At 27.8% G+C, this 11927-nt stretch overlaps 1 non-coding gene across 1 annotated transcript; it reads left to right on the top strand.

The window, feature by feature from the left end:
• The first annotated feature begins 4052 nt into the window (after positions 1-4052).
• On the top strand, positions 4053-4124 carry TRNAD-GUC (transfer RNA aspartic acid (anticodon GUC)). The gene has a single exon. It is a non-coding gene; the product is annotated as a tRNA-Asp (tRNA).
• The last annotated feature ends 7803 nt before the right edge of the window (positions 4125-11927 follow it).

Raw genomic sequence — 11927 nt, 5'->3', positions numbered from 1 at the left:
TAAAGACATTTATGGAAATTATTATTTCAATAAAGACATTTATGGAAATTATTATTTGAATAAAGACATTTATGGAAATTATTATTTCAATAAAGACATTTATTGAAATTTGCACTTATTTATTTTAATTCGTTTTAATACAATCAACATTTTATAAAAAAAATATAGAATAATTTAGAACATTAAAGCCCATCTGTACGACATAACATCAGCTTGAAATCTGTATAATTATAATTTTTTTACAAAAAAAGTTAGTAATTTTAGTATATACTCACCGGTGAGTGGTTATATACTAATATTACTAACATTTTAGTAAAAAAAATAAAAATGACTAACCACAATGTAAATAAATGCTTTAAATATTCAAAATATTGAAAATAACATAAATAAATATTTTTGAATATGGCTGACTGTTCTCCTTGGTTTAAAAGGAATACTGTATGAAATATGATGAAATTCTTAAGCGTCTAGATTCAATAACTGTTTACGTGTGAGAGGAGAGCTACAGAGAGGTTCGTGCAGCATCCTTTCATGAAATGCGAATTTTCATTCCATTGCCTCGAATTTAAAATGAATGAACCGGAAATTTGATTCAAAATGACAAAAAAGACCTTTAATATCTTTTACCGCCGTATTTTCATCCCTCGACCCCCACCAACAATATAATAAGCCTGTCAAAATTTCAATTTGTATAAATTTAAACCAACTTCTTTGTTCCTTAATATACAAGTTTTTCTAAGAAAAATGTGAATTAAAATATTAATTTAGATTCAAGAATTAAAACATAAAAAGATCTTGGAATGATTTAGATACTTTAAAACAGAATTAGAATTACCGTTGTAATTATTTCACGGGAAAACAGTTGAATGAGCTTCGTATATACCACCAAAAATGTTTATTTATTGTTTAAAATAATTAAACATGATAAATGTGATATAAAATCATATTTGACAAATCCAAATGTATATTCATATATATATATATATATATATATATATATATATATATATATATATATATATATATATATATATATATATATATATATATATATATATATATATATATATATATATATATATATATATATATATATATATATATATATATATATATATATATATATATATATATATATATATATATATATATATATATATATATATACATTTGGTATTTATTTTTTAAACTTCGTGTACAGAAAGGAAATAAATACATTTACGGGCTTATTGCTAAAAAGCAGTGTCATCCAACCAACCAAAAACAGACTTGTGATATTGGTCAAAACGTTTGAAACTTTATATAGCTGTTTGCAATCAAAGAGTGGATAGTACTTGAGCATTAAAAAAAACATAAATTACAAAATTTAGAAAGTAAAGGAGGCAAAGGAAAATGGGATTTTAGGGAGATAAATATAAAATACATACACGATTAATTTAGTAAACACCGCTTTGATTGAATTTAATATGTACTGTAAACTCTACATACTCTCGACGATATGGTTGTACTACAATTACCCACGAGCTATAAAATGAACACGTAAGTATGCATCGTTTTCCAATATGGGAATATGTTCAGAGCCCGGTATGATGCGGTATCGCTACTTCAGCAAGATTTATCGTCTCCTACGCTAGAGACCTCCCGTATATCCCGCGGGCTCCCGTCGGGCCTCTCCCGGGGTCCTGTCGCGGTGAAAGGGAGATTTATTTTTTAGGTTTTTCCCCTTTTCAAGGGAGAATGTGAATGTACAGTTTTGATTATCCCCTTCTGAACAGATTGCCGACAGTTTGAACATGATAAACAACGCAATAACATGAGATATTGTGGGAATTAGGTTACCATGCGAAATATATTCATACCTTTACCTTCCTTTATTATTCTTCTTGGACGCCCACATAGTGTAATGGTTAGAGCGTTTGGCTACCATGTTAGAGATCCCGGTCCAGACATCATCCGACTAGTGATGATGTCGGTTACGACGAAACCCATTCACTGGTCAAAGAAAATTTATGTAAACAAAACTATATAGTTGTTATTTCGTTTCGTAAAATGCAGTTCCGCCAAGACACGTCAGTACAAAACTTACATATAATTAAAAATTATTTTAAGTTATTTCTTTCATACAGTTTAAAAATTTATTATTATTCATTCAGACACTGAATTATTCACCCTATAGATGACCTATCAATTTTAATGGTGACTCTCCTTGAGAGAAAATATCTAAGGTTTACTTAGTATATGAAAGAAGACGGAAGTCTGATCATAAAGTAATCACTTAAGCCAGTCAAATCCTAGATCAAAAGGTCCTGGAAAGTCCAGACTTCCATCTTTCTTTGTGTATAAAAAACCCATTACACAAACCCATAAGACACGTGTAATACCAATACATTAACTCATTGCAAACATCGGAAGCTCAAGTTTCAATCGTACTGGATTAACGATACTGATTTTTAATTTTATTATTTCAATACATTATAAAACAACGCATACCTGTATTCTACCTAATAAAAGCAGAATAATTCAATTACTCAACTTTGTTACCAGCTTTGTGATGCGTCACTATTATGCATGAAATTTAATTATACTGGGTATCCCGGAAGCTTTATGGGTAATGTGGAGTATTTTTCATTACCATCCCATGTTTGAGGTTCATTTAAAACGTAATAAAACCAAAGTGCCATTCAATAAAGTAATAAAGAGTGCTGTTAGCTTAAATCGATTCAAAATAGTTAAATTTAATTTCGAATAATTTAAATCATTCCATTAATTGATTACAGAAATAAGTGGTAATAATATCTCTTTTTTAATATTTAATTAAATTTTTACTAAGTAAATACCACTATTTCTTTAAATCTACTGTGTTACGTGAATCGATATCATCATTTTAAAGTTGTCATTGTGAAGTTTATTCTAAATTTTAGAGTTGAAGCTTGAAGAGGTGGTAGGACCTTTTTCATTGAATTTTTTTCTTGGTAAATACTCCTTTTTGTTAAAATATATTATCACATGTGTCACAATGGATATTAAGAAATTTTTTTAAAAATTAAATCAGGCAAAATATAAACTTAAAAAAACCTTGTTTAACGAACTAACTAAATAACTAATTTCCCCGCAGGAGAAGGCAGAGAGAATAGAATGCCACACCAATCTATCTATACAAACAATCTTCGCATTTTCTACATTCATGCAATTCCCCATACATATACAAACCTGACCACTTTTAAGTATTTTAAATACTTGATCTTCCTCTGTTTTATTTTCAACCACATTTACTTCATATTTTTTTACTATTCCTTCATTATTCATTCGATTTACATGCCCAAACCATCTCAACACACCCTTCTTAATTTATATTGATTAAAATTCAATTATAAAGATTTTACGTTATAAATTAATTTAAATCTGAACCAACGACAATCAATCATGCTCTCAAATCTATTGAATTTCCACTAACATATGAAAAAGATCCTTTACCATAGCATATATATACAAGTACCAAAAATTAATGCAATGTGGATGTTCAATAATGGGTAGAATAGTGAACGTAACGCAGATGCATAGTGATCACTTAACCAGCCTACGACAGGTTGTAAGCCTTAGAAATTTCCATATTCATCTTCATCTATGTTGAGATGTCAAAATGATAAATGTTTTATTTCAAGTTAAAAGAACAATAGTAATATGGATTTTGAGATTCTCTTATTTTTAATGGAATTTTCGGTAACGAACTACTTAGCTTTCTCCACTTATTTATTTTACCAGCGATGGGTTTCATCGTTTCCGACATTGGAAGAGGGTTGGATGGAGGCGGTGAAGACCGTTTATTGGTATTTCGCTACAAGGTCAAATTTAAAGAGCTTTTGTTTATACGAACTGTTCTAATCTCGAGCTTTTCGTGTGTATTTTAGAGATGCCGCATGAAATTAGTTCTATACAACTTTCGTACGATTAGATGAGCCGAATAAAAGGAAAACCCGACTGTCTGAACACGCACGAGATCTATTTACGATAGTGGTAATTTAAAATGGGGGAAATTGGCAGACGTAGCACAATCCTCGGTAGTATAGTGGTAAGTATCCCCGCCTGTCACGCGGGAGACCGGGGTTCGATTCCCCGCCGTGGAGATTTTCTTTTTGCATATTTATATATATATATATATATATATTTTTTTTTAATACATTAGTTTTTTATATAAAGGATTTCACTTTTGAAGCCTCAAGGCATCTGTGTTAATTAATGAAATTCATTTAAATAATCATGAATAAAGTATAATTTTTTTACATCTCAATAAAGATGAAGAAAAATATGAATGCCGGGGTATGCTTATGCCGAGGTATGCTTGTGTCTTGTCATGGGCTGTTAAGGTGATTATCTTTTATCTTTTAAGACCGCATTTATATTGAATTTATGTATTAATTGTGAAATCGAACACAGATTTTTTGAGTCTACTAAGTTGTATTTTACTGTTAAAAAACACATAAAAAATAATATTCTGACAATTGTTTTGCTAGTTATGGCATTTTCAAACGAATGTTTCACATTCACAAACATTCGCTTGAAAATGCCATAACATCACAATATTAATTTTTATGTGTTTTTTTAACAATGAAATACGACTCGAAAAATCTTTGTTTGTTTTAACGATCTATTCACAAATTAAAATGAAGCTCTGATAATTAAACGCGAAATCAATAAATTTATGTAAACATGACTAGTTTAAAATAAAAACAATCCGAATTTAATGATAAAGAAAACATTAGTAACTTCAGTCATTGTTTTCGAAACAAGTCACGTTTATATTAATTAACTCAAAAGTGGTCTTAGGCGAGTGTTTTATTTTTATCTTACAATTATTTTTTACTGTCTTCAAATTTTATTCTACAATGTAAGTAATACCAAATCAATTAATAATATAAATAACAATAACGTTTAAAAATGCGTATAAATGTGGAGATTCTTTTAAAACTGATTAATTTTTGCTTAAATTATGGTCTAAGGTTACTATAATATTTTATTAATCAATTTTACACACACACACACAAACATGCAGTCTTGACTGACAGTATAGCATGCTAATCACTGAATTGCAAATTTCGATCAAATCTCTTAAATGGATACATACATAATAACAAATTCATCTTTCAGACATGTTATCTCACGTGCATCAAAACTCGTATCATCGATGTTTAATCTTAAATGAAATCATTCAATTTAATGAACACAATTTAAGTTTGAGGGCTTAAGTTAAGGAGAATCTAAAATCGTTTGGGGAGAAATATATTTTTACATACATATATACACACACATAAATATATGTATGTTTAAATATTTATACATATATATATATATATATATATATATATCTATATATATATATATATATATATATATATATATATATATATATATATATATATATATATATATATATATATATATATATATATATATATATATATATATATATATATATATATATATATATATATATATATATATATATATATATATATATATATATATATATATATATATATATATATATATATATATATATATATATATATATATATATATATATATATATTTATATATATATATATATATATATATATATATATATATATATATATACATATATATATATATATATATATATATATATATATATATATATATATATATATATATTTTATATATATATATATATATATATATATATATATATATATATATATATATATATATATATATATATATATTATATATATATATATATATATATATATATATTTATATATATATATATATATATATATATATATATATATATATATATATATATATATATATATATCTATATAAATATATATATATATATATATATATATATATATATATATATATATATATATATATATATATATATATATATATATATATATATATATATATATATATATATATATATATATATTTATATATATATATATATATATATATATAATATATATATATATATATATATATATATATATATATGTATATATATATATATATATATATATATATATATATATATATATATATATATATATATATATATATATATATATAATAAATAATAAAGCATATCATATCTATACTATTTCAGGAGTTTCATGGTTAATATCTTAAGAGGTTAGTGTTATTCATTTTAATTACCGTCTCCATATCAAATTCAAACTTGAACGAGCTCAAATAATATTATTACTATATGTGGTGATAAAATATAATTGCTGTAAGATAGGTGCCTATTATACACATATTAGTAACAGGGTGTTCTTTTCTTATATGGATGAATATAATAATAATTAAATTTAGAAATAGTGGGAAGAAAACTATTAATATTTTTTAATCAACTACCTACGTAATTTTTAAATAATTGCATAAGATTAATATTTTAACATTTGTTTATTAAAAAAAAATATTTCATAAAAAAAAAAAACATTAAAGATTTTTACTTTAAACCATTAATTGTTATACTAAGGAGTTAAGTTTTGGTCTCGTTATTAATGTCGCGAATTTAGAGTTAGGAGTCAGAATTTTTATGTCTGAAGCCCACTCCACCACAATTAGATTGCTACTTTAATGATGTGCTGCTAGGAGGAGATAAAAGTGGACCTTTCTTTTTAATTATTACTTCGATAATTCGTATCTCTCAAAAATATTAATTCAACCCTCTGTTAATGGTGTTCCTACTTTTGAAGCTATTATATAGGACTATTCTACAAATATTATGCAGTGATATATAAAACATAAAATAAAACATTTGTATAAAATTACCTTTGAGTTACCTAATTTAAACACGACTTGTTTCGAAAACATTTAAAGTTTTCAAAACTGGGCAGAATAATGAATGTTACACAGTATTTAAAGTGATCAGTAAACCCACCTAAATTCCAGGTCGTTAGCCCTCGAGTAATAAGACTTCCTTTATCTTTCGTATTAATATATGAGATGCTTTATTTCAAATTTAATCTTGTTTGAACTAATTGATTTCTTTTAATAAAATAAAAATCTTTAATTTTTTTTTTAAATAGAAGCGGTTCATTAATAGAAATACGACACGTACGAATACGTCCACGACACTAACCACGGGACTATAACCCGATACTATTTACGTGAATATATATATATATATATTTATATATATATATATATATATATATATATATATATATATATATATATATATATATATATATATATATATATATATATATATATATATATATATATATATATATATATATATATATATATATATATATATATATATATATATACACATATATATATATATATAAATATATATATATATATATATATTATATATATTTATATATATATATATATATATATATATATAATATATATATATATATATATATATATATATATATTATATATATATATATATATATATATATATATATATATAATTATATATTTATATATCTATCTGCCGAGTGACGGAGAAGAGAGTGTACCAGGATACGTGATCTGGAATGGAGCCAAGCAGAGTATTCTGACGTGTGTATCTTTAAGTATGTGATAGCTCTCTTGTCTGACGTGAACATGACCCGAATTTCGATTGTAGAATTCAATCTGAATAATTCCACGAAAACTCATAAAAATATAAATATACACGTTCGTTTGTTCAAAATCTTAAACCTCATAATGCAACTAACTGATTGCTTTGACATATTGAAACAATTGAAAATTTTGAATTCGAATACGCGTGTATTTTTTTTTTAATATTACATATTTTATCAAGTATTGTAATTTTCGTTTGTCAAAAATTACTTACAACAGCCGTTTTACCCGTGACTAGTAAAAAAATAATTTATAATAATAGCAGCGCCATCTGTTGAACGTAAAAATATATAAACATATACACGCGCAAAACTAAATATTGATATTTGCCTTTGCTAAGCATTTTCTGTGGATGTTCTTTTTATGGATTTTTAAATATATACATATTAGATTGTGAAATAATTTATTTTTAGAAATGTATGTTTTTCTTCGTTACCGACATCATCAGACTGTATCTGTTGTCTGGTGTCACTCAGTCTGATGATGTTACTACGAATCGTGGTCACTGGTCGAATAAAATATAAGTGTAAATAACTGTATGTACATTTTTTTTACCCACAAAGATAATAAGGATAGGGAAGGTATATGTAAAAAATACATCACAAACACCTAGACCAATTTAAAATAAATCTGAACCCACGACGCTAGTTTCGCAGTCGATCGCAACCCAACTACGCCACGGCGCATAGTTGTTATTTTACTAAAGGGTCCGCCAAATAACTTTTTTTTTTTGAAAATGCTATAAAAAAAAAACTACTGAATATTTTCTCAAATTTCTTTTTTTATTTATAAGTACAATCCTTCCGGTTAATAATGGAAAATAATTTCATTCAAATGGCTGCCTCGGCTGGCCATGCAGTAGCCTACACGATCGGTCCAATTTTTAAGCACATTATCGATTGTGTGCAGCTGTATTTCACCAATGGCTTCACGAATATTGTCCTTTAAAGCGTCAATTGTCTCTGGCTTGTCGGCGTAACATTTATCTTTGAGGGCACCCCACAAATAATAGTCCAACGGTGTCAAATCGCAGCTCCGAGGTGGCCAAACGACATCAGCTCTGCGGCTGATAATGCGATCTTCAAAAACAGGGCGCAAAACATCGAGTGTAGCTTCGGCTGTGTGGCACGTAGCGCCGTCCTGTTGAAACCAAATGTTGCCAATATCCTCCTCTTCAATTTTTGTGAACAAAAATCCGTTCAACATGGCCCGATAACGATCGCCATTGACTGTAACGGCCACTCCTTGCTCATTTTCAAAGAAAAATGGCCCAATTATGCCTCTGGACCAAAATCCGCACCAAACAGTGACTCGTTTTGGGTGTACCGGCTTTTCAATGTATGCGTGCGGGTTTTCTGTGCCCCAAATACGACAATTTTGCTTGTTTACATACCCGCCAAGATCAAAATGAGCTTCATCCGAAAAGATGATTTTTTTGGCAAAATCGGCATCTTCTGTAAGTCGATCGCAGGCCCACTCAGCGAAGCGAAAACGCATTGGATGGTCAGTTGGCTTCAACTCCTGAACCAATTGGACTTTGTATGGCGTCATACCAAGGTCTTTATGCAAAATTCGTCTCAATGATGTCTCCGAAATGTTCAATTGTTGAGAACGACGGTGAATTGATGTTGATGGCGCTTCACGCACACTTTCTGCCACAACATCGATATTCTCGGGTGTACGCACTGTTTTTGGCTTTTCACGCTTTGGTTTATCGATGAGGATGCCAGTTTCTTTCACTTTTTTCACAAGATAACGAACATACGGAGCTGACGGTGCTTCTCTTCTTCCAAAAACCGTACGCAATTTTCGCACACATTCTGCAACATTACCATGATTTTCAAAGTAATGTCGCAATATTTTCCAGCGTTGTTCAAGCGTATACACAACCATATTCGCTCAGCGGAAGGATAAAACTAATTATCTGTCAAATCAGACATGAGCTAAGTGTTACCATTCACGAAATAAGCACTAGTTGAAAAAAAAAACTTTAGATGGCGGACCCTATATATGGCTCACTCCTTTCAAGAACTTCATAAATCAAAAAGCGTCAATTATCAGTTGTGCATGTTTTCGGAATGCCCAGAAAATGTAGGTATTATATCCCAGCGAAAGCGGCATATTTTTTACTTAATTTTTACCCGCTACAGGGCAGTGTTGTTTTTGCATTTTGAAGAAAATGTATAGTTTAATTATTTTTTAAATATACTAAATATTGGAGTATTCATATAAGTTCATATAAATATTCAAATGGAGATAAAAGCTTCAGGTTTTACCTAAAAAGATCTATTGCACAGTAAAAAGTTCAATAAGTGGCTTGATATTTATTTTTAATACATTGTATTATATTTTTAAACCTTAAAAACGTTCTCCTGAAAAATTAAGTTTTTTTAATTATGACGTTCTTGAAAGGCGTGAGCGATATGTGTTTCTTTGTATGTGATTTTGATGATTCACTCTGTATTTTGCGTATATGTTAGATCGTTAGCAAAGATAAGTTATTAGTAGGTAAAATAGAACAGGCAATGCAATAGCTGAAGTTCTCCAAGGTTCTTCAAACAACTTGAGGCGATTTGTCAATTTGGGATTGTTATGAAAGGAAATTAATTCAAAAAGTTTACTCAAAACCACGACCTGACACTATGTCACATAAGCTTCTGGTTATATTCAATGCTTACGGTACAAGAAAACAGTATCAAGTCACACGTGTCATAATGAAAAATGAATAAACTTACCATAATCTATTAAATAAACATATGGCATTTTCTCCCGGAAGACGCTATTTTTAGATAAATGAAGTTCGTTTTGGAAAAAATACATGCAATATTTTTTCGTTAAATGTCATCAAAATTGTATCTTGAAAAAGAAAACAATTAAGGTGTTTTTAAAATATTTTCATACAATGTTTTAATTGAAACTACTGTTCAAACATCCATTTTTTTAGATTTATGTATTTATTTCAAATATATAAATTTTATTCATTTACTAGACATTTTTACTTATAAGATATCTTTTACTAGTTTCGCTGCGCCTCTTAAAAAAAGAAAATAATCTCTTGTAAGACGGACTTACGCTCAATGTTTATTCTTTTACTTTATAAAAAATAAAATAGTCTTTTATAACTTTTATAAAATACATTTGTATTAAAATGGTGAAATAGTCAAATTAATAATTTAAAAAAAATCTTCTCATATAGAAGTAAAGGAGATCTCTTAGGGTCTTAAATATCCCTTTTCTTATCTTTGAGAAATTATTGCAAACAATTAAATAACCAGTGAACATTAAAAAAATAAGCATTAAAATTTTAATAACACGTTGAGTGTGTCCAAATACTTGTTCACAAATCTGGATTTTCTCCAATTATAGGAGAATTTATCATATTATTTTTTGACATCACAACATAGAGGAAATAACAACATAACAACATAGGTAACACGTGTTTCGATAGATTCCGCATCATTTTCAAACACACTAGATTTTAATAAATAGTGGTATTTACCAAGTAAAACATTAATTAAAAATGGATAGATTTTACCACAAAGTGACTGCTGAATCAATTAAAGAATATGGAAGTCTGAGCATTTACGGGGCTTACGACCGTCATACCAGCCTATAATGGTCTTAAGTCCTGTACATGCCCAGACTGCCATAATCTTCTTCATCTATTTTGAGATGTCAATAAAATTATATTCAAATTTAAGTTACCCACTTTTGGATTTTCACTGACCAGCAATTTAAAATAGCAACACATGTTTTATACATAAATAAACAAGATTATCATGTAAAAATCAACGAATGTCCTGAATAAATAAACGAGTTGTTGTGGTCTGAAATCCATTTATCCTGAAATTGAATCAAGGATTCGGCTATGAACGGGCAGGTACTTAAATGAAGGGTTAATTATTTTTCGCTCTGCTTACTGAAATTAACGAGCTACCTCTGAAAATCAACAACAACGTGAAAACTCTACGCGATACAGTGAATAAGTGAAAAAGCCTTTTTCGTAATATTTCGAAATATATGTACAAATATCAAAAAATAAATTGCCGTTCTCTATCTGGAAATATGTCATGAAATCTTTTGATACTAGTCAGTATAAACTCCGTGTGCTCAATAAACCCATATTTGGGATCAAATAGAATACATTTATTTTCAATCGGTTATGTAAAATTTCTGAGAAAAATATCACATAAATTATAACATATTATTTTTTGACATCTCATCAAAGATGAAGAAGAATATGGAAGTCTGGACATTTACGGGGCTTACGACCGTCATAGGCTGGTTTA

Source organism: Brachycentrus maculatus, unplaced genomic scaffold (genome assembly GCF_059751285.1).
Source record: "Brachycentrus maculatus isolate JH-2025_06_01 unplaced genomic scaffold, ASM5975128v1 h1tg000026l, whole genome shotgun sequence".
NCBI classification, from domain to species: Eukaryota; Metazoa; Arthropoda; class Insecta; order Trichoptera; family Brachycentridae; genus Brachycentrus; species Brachycentrus maculatus.
The sequence above is the reverse complement of the archived record's forward strand: the minus strand, read 5'-3'. Positions and strand labels throughout refer to the sequence as shown.